Below are 14,823 nucleotides of genomic sequence, written 5' to 3'. Positions count from 1 at the left end.
ATCCCACGTTGATTCAAACTACGTGCAAGAAGGCACATTGTTTCGGGGGAAAAACATAATTGTTTCAAACACTCACCGAGCACAATCTTGTTCTTGCAATCAGTTCTCTCTCTGGTTGTCGTCCGAAGGAGCTAGGTGACGAGCTATGAGGGGAGAAGCGGCCCGCATCTGCCTTAAATCTTGGAATCGATTTCCTGAGAAGTGACTGAGGGACTGTCAATCACACATCACCGACTCGCTTCATATTAATAAGACGAAAGTCAGTTAATATCGTTGAGGCTATTAAAGTCACCCATACAAACTTGTGTCACCGACACTGAAATAGCCACATCCTATTGGTTGATACTGTATCGATGTCGGTGACAAATCCAAAACACGTGATTTGTGATTGACACGCACAACTACATCCCGGCACTTGTGGTCACCGCTAGTCACCGAGTAACTGTGATTGGTGGATAGAATAATGACGTACACCTGCCGTGATTTACTCGGTGATCAGTTTGCGCTGTACGAATAACTCTATGGTTTGAGTCTCAGTCTTCAAGTTAGTAGAAGTATATATTCCGTGTGTTTTTTGTTTTGTATGTAGTCACCATCAAATTGATTCAGTACATGAAAATCAATTATGTGTAATGGGCAATTAAGGTTACACACATTGTTAAAATGGGCTTCATTTTAGAACAAACCAACATGAGAACTAGCACACTAAATTGTCCAGCTATTGTCTAGTTATTGTCTAAGGTCTAATGTTGAGTTATGACTTTTTTTATTTAACAAGGCTGGCTGACGGGGAGGGGTGGGGTCACGGCAGCAAAATCAGTAGTTGGAATAACTAAATCAGAAGTCGAGAGAAGACGACTGGTTTTAAATCGATGCTTCTCATCCGGCCTTCCCTCGATTGATTCATGAAATCTATAGAGAGAAGGGGGTGCCGGGATGGGAGCGCCCCCATAGCGCCAAATGAGGTTCAGCCCCCCCCCCCCCCCCTCCACACACACACAACCACACAACCAACCCCAGACAAATATTGTATTGTACACTTGCATCTTTTCTACAATACAGAGTCAGGATTGTTTGCAAAAACACGGTTTTAGTAGGAAATCAGTGGTTAGGCGTAATATGACCGCTTTGACAGGGACTTTGAGGAAATACACAATGCATGGGAATGAATCCACCAGGACAAAACAACATGACCTTCGGTGAACTATGCGCATCCTATCCTGTCCCTGCATATCCAGGGCACTCCAATGGTGACTGTACGCATACAATCAGATCAGTTTTGGCATTGAGATTACATTTTATATTTAAAAAAAAAAATCGTCCATTGGGGGCGCTGTTCAAACCAGACGATCATGGACACTATCGGACAATAGGTGGCGCCACGCTGCGTGGCTAAAATAAATACACAACAACCAGACATGCAGATGGAGCAAAATTGTTGTTCACAAACATGACAAAGTGGAAGGAACTAGACTGAAGGTGATATTCGATAAGGAAATAGCCGCAGCTGTGGAGAATGAAGCGATTTTGGCAGAAGGAATCCCTCGGTTGGACTGGGGTTATCGTGATGATGCTCTTGCTAGATAGAGACGAGAGTGTTCGAGATAGATAAGATAGGTCAGCAAATTATGTCGGGTGGGATTCGGGTGTTCAAAATCATGGTCATGGTGTTTGAAGGTTCAAGTGAAGTCCGCGGACCGTCGCCTAACTTGGAGTTGGACCCTAGCCGGCATAAATGTGGCCAATTTACTGGACTACCTCCGCAAATAAAGGCCACACTTCCACCATGTCCATCATGTACAAAAACATGTCAAGCTTTGTCAACTTTTGATATTCACATTTAGGCCTAGTTTGTACTTTATTTTTGGTTTAGAAGTTACTCACCATTATCACTTTTGTCATGTTTGTGCTGCCTTTTTCAGATGTCTAATTTTCGTGAAATTTCATGTTGAAATTTTGATATGCGAACGTGTGCAAACGAATCTGGAAATTTCACGAAAAAGAGACATCTGAAAAAGGCAGCACTTTCTGATCAGGCTATAAAGAGGGTGAGTAGGCTTCTTAAGCAAAAATAAACTACAAATTAAGCCTAAATGTGCAAATCAAAATTTGACAAAGTTTGACATGTTTTTGGGAAAGATTTCCATATAGGGCCTATATACGAAGTTCATTCAACACCCTGTATACAAACCCTATGAGATTGGACTGAAAAATTCTAAGTGTTTTCTAAGAAAATGCTTGTATAATTTTCTCACTGCTCAAATTGACTTTGATGACATGAAATTGCTATCTGGGGGCTTGTTAGTCAATACAGAGGAAAATTAGTGAACTTCGTATATATGGAAATCTTTCCATCCCCGCATATGCCGAGCAACACAATTTTGTCTTTTGACCCAAAAACCCAACATTGCCCAACAAAAACATCAGATTTCACCCTCAAAATGGCCTCCAAATTACTAGATACGCCACCTGAGGTTCAAGTAGACATCAATAATTAAGATGGTTGTACTGAAGTTTACTTATGATCTGGATGAAAAGTGAAATTTCCCATTCAATCCCGAGAGCTCCCCTTGCGATCGTGAACACGTTCAATTTCCGACTCATGTTAATGTTTGAACAGTGCGATGTGGTCTTCATGCCCTGCGTACATTGTACATTCGATGGTCCCCATATCCCGAGTGCGATTCCGTTACCGAGCGCAGTGCATCGATTATGATAATGAGTAGACTGGATCTCATTTGTAAACACAAGTACATTGTGAACGATAATAGAGAGTCGGGAACTAGGACAGCTTTTATGGGCGGAAACCAGTTCAAGCTAGTTCCCGATTGTCTTTTACCATTTGAAATCCACTTGTGTTCACAAGCGAGATCCAGTCTACTCATTATCATAATCGATGCTTCGCGCTCGGTAACGGAATCGCACTTGGGATATGGGGACCATTGAATGTACGCTGGGCATGAAGACTACATCACGTCGTTCAAACATTAACACGAGTCGGAAATTTAACGTGTTCATGATCGCGAGGGGAGCTCTCAGAATTGAACGGGAAATTTCACTTTTCTTCCGGATCGTGAGTAAACTTCAGTACAACCATCTTAATCATCGATGTCTATTTGTACCTCAGGTGGCGTATCTAGTAATTGGGAGGCCATTTTGAGGGTGAAATCTGAATGTTAAAAAGACGATAAGTTGGGTCCAAGCATGGTCCAAGTTACTCGGACTACTGTAAGTGTAGTCCGAAAATTTGGGACTCTCAATACTGTGTATGAGAGTCCCAAAACTTATGGTATTGAAAACATGCAAAGCAAGAAAATAGACTGGCACCTGAAACAACCAGTCCAATACAGCTTCAGTACTGCATCAATCAACCATGCCAAAAGAATTAAAGAAACATGTGGCATGAAGCGGGAACTAGTCTCAATTTACTACACATTTCTCCGTAGTCAAGCCACCAGACTATTGACACTGAATGAAGAGGTCAGTCTTTTCAAAAAGTTGGACCATATGGTCATGATGGTTGGACATGTACCAGTCTAGTATTTAGTCCCATTTTGAAATCACTTGACTTCCCTCTCATGTGCAAAACATTGAAGAAAAATCTCCTTTGAAAATTGAATTGAGTCTCCAAACTTGGTTGGTGAAATACTGAGGTCATTTTCTTTGCCCGTTTTATTTTGCACGTTTCAGAGCACTCCAGAGCCCTGTCTGCTGTAAGTGTAACTTAGCCCTAGTCCTAGCCCAGGTTGGACTCTGTTGTGTACACGCAACGGAGTCCAGGGTATGAATCTCTCCTGCCTTAGCGAAAAAAGTTTTAACACATTTAGTATAAGTAAATATTGCTTGAGATTATTTATGCTTATTGAATTCTTCTCATTGTCTTTGGGTAATGTGTTTTTTTTTCATTAGAAAATTGACGCGACAGGTCACACAGTGGATGATTTGGTGAACAAGACAATAGAATACCTTCAGCCCAATCCAGGTAAGAACCAAAATTGAAACATCATTGACGCTAACCTTCCCAAATCCTCCAAAATCCTATTTGCAAAATGTAGGCTTTTGCAGGATTGAGGCTATATGGCAAAAATGTGTGCCTGATTTATGAGGATGCACTGTGTCAAGGTCTTGGGCTGGATCTTGTGTTGTTCCCTGAGCTCAGGGAACCAGACTAGCTGGCTTGCATCCATTCACGGATGTGTAACCGCTTGCAAATGCGGACTAAATAAATTGGGTAAATTGGGGCACTATTTGGCAAAATCAGTTTCTTCCAACGATGGTCGGCCGACCATCTTTTGAAATCAATACAGAAATTTCACTTTTCTTAAAAAATGACAGCACACCAGGTGCCATGATTTCACAGGATGTCTGAGACTGTCATTCACCTACAGTCAAGTAAAGTATTTCATAATAATTTGGTAGTTTTGTTTGTTGATGTTTGCAAATGTTGTATATTACCTTTAATTGTAACCTTTGGAATAATTACGTTTGGGGTGACTATAGAACACCGGTTTGAATCGGGTCTAAGTATTCACTTCAAACAAACCAAATAGAGATACATCTTCTATTTGTGTGCTGACCCTAATCAATCGTATTGTCTTTCCTGAACAGTCTCCAGAGCCATGAGCAAAGTCCGTGGTCAGAACAAAGGAGGAACCAAGCCTCAACAACCCGTAGGATTCCTGGGAGAAGTCATGCTGAAGAACGGCAGAGAATTAGGAGAAGATTCAACGTTTGGTGAGCAAGCTTCAAGATGTATTCTCTTTCCTTCTGTGGTAGACTGATCATAAAGCTCTCAAAAAGGTGCTCTAATCAGTGTTCCAATCCACCAACATAGTACCATGAGTATTGTGTAATTTATGTAGGGCCCAGCACTTCAGATATGCAAGGCCAAGTAAAGAAATAAACCAGTTTCTCGTAGCTGCCCGCTGCCTTTTTTTGCACCCACTTTGTATTTTTAAATTTTTTTTATTTATAAATGCATGCATTGCAATATACAGGTGAGTCAAGAAAGATGAAACCCAAATAGCAGGATCAATTTTTGAATGAAGTTTTGCCTGTAGCACTTTCCAAATCTAGGATATGAAGGCCCAATCAGTGGGCTTTGTTTAAGCACAAGAATCATTCAAATCACTCATTAACTTTTCAAATTGCTTAATTTTCAACACAAACGCTGTTTTAAAAGTTCTGTCCACGGATCACAAAAAGGTCAGTGTTCTTTCAATAAAATGAAAACAATTCACATGCATCCCTGTGAGAATTGTTATCACTTTGCTGCAAGAACACTTCCTATTTTTGTGATATGTGGACAGAACTTTAAAACGGCGGATGTGTTCAAAATTTTGTAACTTGAAAAGTACATGAGTGATCTGAATGATTCTTGTACTAAAAGAAAGTTTAATGACTGGGCTTTCATATATCCTGGATTTTGAAAGTGCTACAGGAAAAACTTCAAACAAAAATTGGTCCAGCCTTTTGTGTTTCGTTTTTTTACTCGCCCTTTATTTGGCAAATTTGTCAATTGTCTGTTTATTTGTTTCCAACAATATTGTAGCTACATGTACTAGTACAGCAGATAGGCGATGGGATTGTGCCTTTGATGATACAAGCATGGCATTTGGCACACAGTCAGAGTATGTCATGAGAAAGATATTTGGCCATAGGGCCATCGCAGATTTGTCCTTTGAAAAAATATAGACAAATCCGAAGGCAGCCATGTTTGCGCGAGTCGCACTCAGGTAGGGGGTGTGCTCTAGGCTCCTTTGACCAATAAGAATACCAAAATGCACGCGCGCCTCGTCTTTAAGAACGCGTTCAGTATGCGTGTGAGCGAGACACCACCGCAGTAAAAACCTGCTAATTCTGGTCGCCAGATTCCACTATAGGTAGTAAAATGACCAATGGCAGCCATTTTGAAAATTTTGAATATTGCTTGTTAACTAGATTTTTTCAAAGGACAAATCTGTGATGACCCTTTTATAAGACATACTCTGACTGTGTGCCAAATGCCATGCTTGTATCATCAACTTTAGGCACAATTCTCCCAAATATTTCCGCTGAATAATGCATTTCACAGACCATCCCAGCTCCCGTGGTAAACATAGCCCAGCTGTTCTCATTTTGGTGGAAACATCAGAACAATAAAATCTTGCCTTTTGTTTTTTTGGATACAGGTACGGCGATGGTCGAGCGAATTGCTGAGGCAACTTTCTGAAGTCAAGGACGCCTTTGATCTGAACGTCAGACAGAACTTCCTGGATCCCCTGGATCATCTCAAGAACAAAGATCTGAAGGAGATCAACGTGAGTTCCATCTTACAAAATCTAACATCACCCATTATCTGGTTGATTCTGATAGAATCAGGACTGTGTTGCACAGCCACGTTCCGGGAAATTCAAGCACAAATTAGGGAAAATGGAAAAGCATAAAGCCACGTCAGAATGAAGTGGCTACGGCTAATACATTAGTTGCACCTATGGAAGCAGATGAAGCCACTTCCCATGTGGGCTAGTGTTAGTCGTAGCCATGTCATTCAGACATGGCTAATGCTCACTAACAGAAGGGTTAACCAGGGTTACTGGAAATTACATTCTCATATAGCGTAATCCGGCAAACAAAATTAGAAGCCATTTTTGAGGTCGCTCCACGACTACGTGCATGCGTTCTTAAAGACGAGGCTCGCAAATGTTTTGGTCGAAGGAGTCCGGAGTGCACGATTCACGTGAGCCTAGTGCCTCCGCATTTATCCTGAGTTGTCCTGAGTTGTCCTGTTTGCAGACAAACCAAAGCCGATGAAAACATATACCTCACCTCATGGTGGAGGAAAAAAAAAAGCAGACGGGAAACCTTTTTTTTTTTTTACTCTGTCTAATAATGCATTTCATAGACCATGCATTTCATAGACAATCTTAGCTTCCAGGGTATACTTAGCACAGCTGTTTAGTTTTGGTGGAAACAACAGAACAATAAAATTGTGTTTTTTATAGGTATCAATAAAAAAACAAAAACAAAATTTGGTTATTTTTTGGATACAGGTATGGCGATGGTCGAGATGGGAGAATCACTGAGGCAACTTTCTGAAGTCAAGGACGCCTTCGATCTGAACGTCAGACAGAACTTCCTGGATCCCCTGGATCATCTCAAGAACAAAGATCTGAAAGAGATCAACGTGAGTTCCATCTTACAGAATCTGACAGAATTTGGTTGATTTTGATAGAAGCAGGACTGTGTTGCACAGCCACCTGCGGGGAAATTCAAGCACAAATTGTGGCAAATCTGGAAAAAAATTGATACAAGACAAGTGATCGATTACTGGTTGATTTGGGTTGTAACTTATGCCTGTGCACTTTTTGCCATTCGATAAATTTGGGGTCCACTTTTTTCCTGTCCCTGTTACATCTGATATCTGTGATTTTATAATTCTGATGCACTCCTTAATGGAGTCGTCCTCCAAGAGTGATTATGAATAGCAAACTACCTACACAACGAATACAAAATTGTTTAAAGTCTTCTTAACCCTAACTCCCTGGGCATTTTTGCGATGATGCTGCAAAATCCTCCAACTGCCTCCATGTCAAAATTGCATGCAGCCTCAATCCTGCAAAATCCTCCATTATTTCTTGAATGTGATCCGTGGAAGAATGATCACTGCCTCAATCCTACAAAATCCTCCAGCAATCACTGTCAATATGTTGAGGCAGAGCCAGTGACATCCTGGAGCAGTGCGGAGGACTTCAAGTATAATTTATGCACAGCTGAGCATAAACAAACACAAGGCCCGGCCCAAGACCTTGACACACTGCATCCTGCAAAATCAGCCACACATTTTTGCCAATTAAACAGCCTCAATCCTGCAAAATCCTCCATTTTGCAAAGAGGATTTGGGAGGATTTGGGAAGTTTAGGGTTAATGCAGTCGTCCGCCAAGAGTGATTATGTGAAGCAGACAACCTACCCAACAAATTGTTGAAGTCATTCTTAATGATACTTGAACGGCAAATGACAACGTTCAGAGATAACAGGAACTCTTTGACCCATAATTTATATAAGGAGCCTTACAGCAATGTGCAAATGTCTCTTGTCAAACAGTACATTAACTTTCTCCCCAATGTTTGATTTCTACAGCACCATCGGAAGAAGTTACAGGGGCGACGTCTTGACTTTGACTACAAAAAGAAGGAGCAAGCAAAAGGTAGGCGACAGATTATCTCAACTCCATCATATCAAATCATCTTACATTACTAAAATCATAACAAAAACAAAAATAAACCATCAGACTTCCAAAGTGTTATTGTTAACCTGACACTAAATTTATCATTATTAATTGTCATAGAGTATGTCCCAAAAAAGTGTCTGTGGAAAAAAAGTCTGATGTGGTTTGGGATTGGAATCATTTGCCCTTGAGCATTAAACCGAGGTCTTGCCGTGATGACTGATAGCCAGGCAAATGATTCCAATCCCAATTGCAGCCCTTTTCACAACATGCAGGATTTTACACAGCTTACATAAAACAGCACTGAAATTGATTAAGGCAAGGAACTTGGTCACAGTGTCCCAAAATGTTGTTGTGATCAATTGACAAGTGTGCAGTGATGCGTGACTGAAATTAAATGAAAATCATCGGGGTTGAGGCTAAGATAAGGAGTATCTGCACAATCAAACTTTTTCAAATTGGACTTCATGGTTTTGAAGTTATTTCAAAAATAGTCAGACGGACATTTCTTTTGGACATACTGTATAATGCGTATAATATTTGTTTGCACTAAAAGAAAAACAAAAATTGCATTGAAAATAGTGTTCCTTGCAAGCCTTTAATTGTGGTTTAGATTTTTTGATGACTTAGTTTAGACAGTCGAGAAAAAGTTTGAACTTTGTGTCAACCATATTCACTCAGCCTCAATATGTGTTAGTCGTAGCCATGTCATTCGGACATGGCTAATGCTCACTAACAGAAGGGTTAAGCAGGGTTACTGGAAATTACATTCTCATATACAGTGGAACGTTGCTATACCAAACACCGCTATTTTGAAATATATTATCCCAGATTTCTAAAGCTCGGTAGTCATTTTTTGGAAAATCAAAACTGGATTAGAGTTCACTTTTTCATTTTGCAGTTTTTGTTATGTTTTGGTTTTGATGCTAGCTTGTGCATGTTACTTCCTTTATTTTGTTTGGCATTTCACGGGAACGTCCTCATGAAACTTGCATGTTTTGTTTTTAAACATCCTGCTTGGAACACTAACAGCATGTCATAGAACAAACGTAGCCAGCATTTTCACTTTGCCTGCATGTTTAAGCCAGCTGCTATGTTTTCTTGATTGGAGATTATCATTCCGTTTTCATTTCATTTTTTTTTCAGTTTATTTTAAGCACATCCAAATCAAGCAACAGTCCAAAGACCAAAAATGTCTGTTTTACTGGGTGATGAAATACGACAATTTATGTTATCAATAAAACCTCAACAAGATCTTCAAAAAGAAAAAGAAAAGTTGCAGTGGAAGATCTTCAGATTGACCCAAAAAATGGTTGATTTTAAGAGTGTTTTTAGTTTAACATCAAAAGACATATTGTGTTACAAGTTTTAGAATGTAATTTGTAACTGTTGTAAATTATTGTCTACTAAAGAAGGACAATTACTGGCAAAGAGTTAATGTCGGTTGTAGTTGATTCTGTCAGAAATAACATGAATTTGTATATATGGAGGTATCATGAATATTCATTACATCTCATACATATTAATGAGCCTGTTTTTGCATTTTGTTGGTCAATATTCAATTGCATTGATGAAAAAAATTGACCCAAATCATTTTTGCGTGGACTCAAACTTGGAAAAGTGTAGATAAGTGACTTTTCCGAGGACGAAATTGAGAATGTCTAAGTGTTAAATATGTGTGAGTTGTAATAAGTACGGAACTTTGTTATGCAGCTGATTTCACAAAACAGTGCGTAACTTACGCCATGCGTAGGACTTACACGCAACAAACTTATTGCGCGGCCACGCAATGAACTTACGATCGATTTCACAAAAGTTGGCGTTCATGGGCCACGTTTTAAACAATCTAAACATCTTGGACGAGGATAATAACAGCATTTCATGGAAGAAATGTTTGTGTATGATTTGTTCGTTCGTGAAGCAGTTGTTGAATCACTTCCGCCCGCCATTTTGAAAAAAAAACCTGGATTAATACAAAAAAATCTTAAAAAGCAATCAAATTTAATAGACGAATGAAGTATACAAAATGTAGCTCCATGGAATGCCATTGGAAGCTATTGAGCTGAGTGAGAATTACAGATTACACACAGGCATTCAAATACAAATGAGATTTCAATCATTTGAGTCAAGACTGAAACAGTATTTTTACTGTCAGATTTTGTGTTTCGATTACGAGGAACAAGTCCACTCTTTTTTTCTGAAATATTGATGGCGATTTTTGTCCGTTTTTCCATTCATTCATGGAGGTGGGAAAACGTTTGTGTTTCATGGTATTTAATGGGTATTTATTTGTTTGCAGAATGATAAATGATCAGTGGTGGACAACTGAATGTTGGATCATTGTATCAAAATATTCATTACTTGGGAATAGAGTATGCAAATTACGTGAAATTTTCACAGTTACTAGTCAATAACAAGTACTTTACCCCTATTTATATTAAACAGAGTGAGCCACATATTTTTTGAAATATGTTTCTAATTTGGTCACTTTCTTTATGACTCATTGTGTACATGGTGACGGATTAACTCTAACTCCCTAGCATGATGTACCAGGAACCATACCCATCCTGGCAAATTCCAACACCATATGGGAAACTGCTCACACATATTTCTGACTTTGATTCTGGAGGTGTGCCAACCCAATGTAAAAGACTGTCAGTTTAAGGGTACTGTACCCATCCTGACAGATTCCCACTAAACATGCCGTTGGGGTTTGATGGGTTGAGTTCTGTTAGGGTTAATGCATGCTTGCATGATGCAGCAATTATACTACATTTCCACACCAGGAAAATACTGGCATCTTGGATAATTCTGAGCCAATATTTCTGACTTTTGTTCTCATCACTTTTGTTTTTGTTTGTGTTGCAGGAAGCACAATTCCTGAAGAAGAAATCCAATTTGCAGAAGAGAAGTTTCACGAATCTCAGGAGCTTGCTGAGAACGGGATGAGGAACCTCCTTGAGAGTGATGTAAGTACCTGACAAATCGGAGCAAAGATGAGCCAAGATGCACTAGAGCATCTTACTACTCAATCAGATACCACTCATTGAGTCTCAAGAACAACTTTTCACTTTACATTTCTTCGCATTTATTTTGATATTTCTCTCAGTTCAACCATGGAAGAATAATTTATACCGACATTGTATGGGTGAAGAGATTGACGATTTCCTATTTTTCTGTTGTGTAAGATTTTCTTTAAATGGCCATTTTATGTAATTTTTTTAATGCAATCCTTGAAAATGCACCTTTGTGTCCGAATTTACCCTCATAATTTTCAGTTATCATTTTGCATTTTTTAAGGGTACTTAGGTGCCGTTTTGGTTTTTATGCCAGTGAGAATTTCCAAATTCATGAGCAAAAGTGTGATGTCATTTTAGGCGGAAACTTCAATGTTATATTCAGCACCAAAATTTGGGATATTATGATGTTGTAAAGTTTCTTTGGTGATTTTTTTTGTTTTGTCAGTACATGGCAGTAAGCCACTGAGCTAAGTTTCTCACAAATGTTTTCAATGAGCAAATTTTGGGTTCACAATTTGAACAGAAAACACCTAAACTGAACAGTGTCTTCCTGAAATGACATCACAGCAACAGCACCCTCATTTGTCAGTAAAAACATAGACAATTCTAAATGTTTAAAAAAAGTGCACTTTTCAATTAATTTAACCAAAAAGGGATGTCAAATAGTTTTCATACATTTAAGAATAGTAGAAAGTAGCACAAAATGTGTTCCCAAATAAAATTCGTGTCATGGGGCCCTTTGAAAAAAAGGGAACATCTTTCCTATTTCTCAAAAGTAGCTATGTCGTATTGTGTTTCATTTTGATTCAATAAACATGGTTAATAGACATGGTAAGGTATCACATTTCCTGTTGCAAGTCTGATAAATGGGCCTATTTGAGTTGGTAGCAAATCCATCCAACTATTTCTGGAGTAAGATGTTGATGAACAGAGATTTACGGACTAATTGATTGGTTTTCTTTAACAGGTTGAGCAGGTGTTACAGCTTCAAGCGTTAGCCGAGGCTCAGCTAGAATACCACAAACAGTCTGCAGAGGTTTTGGAAAGCCTTCTGTCAACACTCAATGAAAGGTATGCCAACAGGGGAAATCTGCCCCCTCCCCCACTCACTTTTCATTAGAATTGTGATTGACTTGTGATGGACTTGTGATTGATTTGTGATTGACTTGTGATAGACTTGTGATTGACTTGTGATTGACTTGTGATTGACTTGTAATAGAGTTGTGATGGACTTGTGACAGACTTGTGATGACTTGTGATGACTTGTGATAGACTTGTAATGGACTTGTGATTGACTTGTAATATAGTTGTGATGGACTTGTGACAGATTTGTGACAGACTTGTGATGACTTGTGATAGACTTGTGATTGACTTGTGATTGACTTGTAATGGACTTGTGATTGACTTGTAATATAGTTGTGATGGACTTGTGATGGACTTGTGATGACTTGTGATGACTTGTGATGGACTTGTGATGGACTTGTCGATGACTTGTGATGACTTGTGATGGACTTGTGATGACTTGTGATGACTTGTGATGGACTTGTGATGGACTTGTCGATGACTTGTGATGACTTGTGATGGACTTGTGATGACTTGTGATGACTTGTGATGACTTGTGATGGACTTGTGCTGGACTTGTGATTGACTTGTGATGACTTGTGATGGCCTTGCGATGGCCTTGTGACTGACTGACTATAATACCCAAACTTGTCAGTTAGCATCCTTCTCAATGTTCTGTGATGTTTTCCAGGGTTGAGGAGGCAGGCAGTCGACCCAAATCAGAACGCAAACCCAGAAGTACTTTCAACTCTTACTCCACGAAGAGAGACTCCAGTGACGGAGACGACACCGACGCGTACCCGTCAACGGTGGATTACAACGCACCAGGTAAGTCAACAGGGATCTCATGCTCCAGCTCAGCACACAGTTTGCTTAAGGTTGCAGGCCAGTAAATAGGCCCCAAATTGCCTTCCCTGGCCAAATCACCATTTGAATGCCCTCAATTTGTTTGCTACATGTATTGAAGCATTTTGTGGGCCGTGAACTTGAGGGTTTGTAAAAAAACAGAAGGGTCCATGCCGTGATGAGGACGAAATTGGCATGAAATTACCAGTAGGCCCTAAATTTGCTCTATTTTGCAATGGAGCATAGACATCGTTTTTCAAAATGGCGATGGACTTCAGGACTACTTTTAGGGGTAATCATCTTTGGATGGGATTTTCTCCCAAAACTCATTGGATTACCCACCGAAACTTGATGAAATGAAAGATGATGAAATAAGTTTTAATTTGATGTGTGCCTCAAGCAATTTAGAGACTTGTGAGTATTTGTCCTGATCTTTAGAAGTGCAGGTAATTATCACTGAGGTTTATGGCAGTTTATTCGCTGGTTTGCAACCTATAGGCTTTCAAACTGGACAGAAAATGTTGCTCAGTTAAAACAGGTCACCAACCAACCATCTGTCAACTGTCATGTGATGTATATTAGTTGTAACTGGGACCTTGCAAATTTGTACAAACTGAACAAATTTTTCAACTGATTTTGTAATATTTCCAATTTCTCAGTACCTGTAACGGCAACGAAGGAACGCTGCAAGGCACTGTACGACTTTGAGGCAGAAAACGAGGGCGAACTGGGGTTTCAGGAGGGCGACATCATCAGCATCGTCAGTAAGATCGACGAGAATTGGATCGATGGAGAGTTAAACGGTCACACGGGATACTTCCCGGCTAACTACGTGGAAATTATCTAACCGGTTTAATCATGGTAGGTGGTAGCGTTACTTATAGTGTTGCAGTTTGTACTTTGTCATCGTGTGGTTGAGTATGAGCGTGAGTTCTTCGCAATGAGTACACGTACAAGTACTTTGTCATCCTGAGTTTGAGTACGAGTACGTTGCCATGGGCACAAGGACACATTGAAGTACTTCGTCATCATGAATTCAAATACAAATACGAGTACTTTGCCTTGAGTACTAGTACGAGTACGCATATTCTGGCATGACAAGTATGAGTATGAGTACTTTGTCTGAGTATGAGTCATTTCTATCAGTATGAGTACTACAATACTGGTTACTCACAATGGAACTCTGTGTACAGTGAACAGATACATTGAATAGCGCCCTCTGGAGAGTGGTCCTATGTATATCAGCATAATGTCAATAAGCCTTTTCGGAGTTCCAACTGCGCATTCGTAACCTGTGACAACGCGCATTGTTTGTCTCAAATGCCCTTTGACAGTACCCACAATGCACAAACAGCCTTTTTGTAAAGTCAGTGGCGCGATGATGTCAAAGGCCATTTGAGACAAATAATGCGCGTTGTCACAGGTTACGATTGCACAGTTGGAACTCCGAAAAGGCTTATTGTGTACATTTTTTTTTTTTTTTAAAATTCCATCATATTAAGCTATGTATTTCCATAGACGAGATCTCTCAATTGTTAGTTCTTCGTAAGCCTTGGCAGTCTGGTGTTTTCTTTCTTGAAACAACTGAGAATATGTCTTCCCTTTGATTATACCAAATGAGAAATTACCGGTCTGTTGGTATTTAAAAGGAGGCATTATACAACTTGGAACTCTTGAAAAGTTCCCC

General features: G+C 39.6%; 1 pseudogene; it reads left to right on the top strand.

Moving 5' to 3' along the window:
* The first annotated feature begins 4,619 nt into the window (after positions 1-4,619).
* On the top strand, positions 4,620-14,440 carry LOC119739397 (annotated as a pseudogene).
* Positions 14,441-14,823: the final 383 nt, after the last annotated feature.

The sequence above is a fragment of the Patiria miniata genome, unplaced genomic scaffold (genome assembly GCF_015706575.1).
Source record: "Patiria miniata isolate m_02_andy unplaced genomic scaffold, ASM1570657v1 HiC_scaffold_10, whole genome shotgun sequence".
Lineage (NCBI taxonomy): Eukaryota > Metazoa > Echinodermata > Asteroidea > Valvatida > Asterinidae > Patiria > Patiria miniata.
This window is presented reverse-complemented; position numbering and strand designations above follow the sequence as displayed.